Here is a 944-nt window from a genome sequence, read left to right on the forward strand (position 1 = left end):
ATAATATTATAATATGTATCTTTGATTAAACAATCCCTTCATCGGTCTTCTTAATTTAATAAGACGAAGTTGTTATTGGAGAACTCACTTTCGCCTATCCATTGTCGATGAGAAAACTGCTCATCTTAGGCAGGTGGTCTTTTTCGATAGTGGCATTATATTATAGAACTAGCAGGGCCCCCCTTTCGATGAAAGGAATGATCGATGCATTAACATCAACTGAAAGTCATTGGCCTACTATATTTACGCTCTACTGGAATGGAGCAATAAATCTTGAGAGAAAATTGACCCATGTCGTGTTTCCAAGTTGCCAAATATAATATAATAGATGTATAGATAGATTCTCTATTCCGCTTTTGTGGTTGTACACTCTAGAATTTCTAAGGTGCGCTAGGCTAGTGAACGCAAACCTCTCTTATTTACAATGTCGTCTTAGAATACGGACTTTCCCAAGATTAGAACTGTGTGTGGACGAAACAAAGCATTTTGGAAAAATCGGGGAAAGCAGTTTGCGTGGATTTTTTAAAGTTATGTCCTAGCCACATGGGTGCTGTGGACGCCTGCAAAGTTTCAAAGGTGTGGGTTAGGTAATAAGGTAGGACTTTGTGCACAAAGCTACCCAAGTCCACTTTTATAATAGATAGATCTCTCTTTTTGATTAACGTAAAGAGATAATAATTATTATTTAGTGGGAACAGGGTAGTTGTACATGAGGTTGTCTTGGACGAGTGACTGTTAGAGATGTTTCCACTGCACGTGGCAAAAAAATCAACAAGGCTCCACAGTTCAAATGTTGCTCCTTGTTCCGGTCGAGTAGTCCTTGTACTTGTGTTTTACCCTCTTTTCCGATCAAGGGCGTTGGGAATTCCAAGGCTGTATTGATAAAAGAAGCTGTCCTGATTTTGAAATGCCAAAGTTAAGCCCTCCCCCCCACCCCCACCCCC

The sequence above is a fragment of the Aplysia californica genome, unplaced genomic scaffold (genome assembly GCF_000002075.1).
Source record: "Aplysia californica isolate F4 #8 unplaced genomic scaffold, AplCal3.0 scaffold01236, whole genome shotgun sequence".
Taxonomy (NCBI): Eukaryota; Metazoa; Mollusca; class Gastropoda; order Aplysiida; family Aplysiidae; genus Aplysia; species Aplysia californica.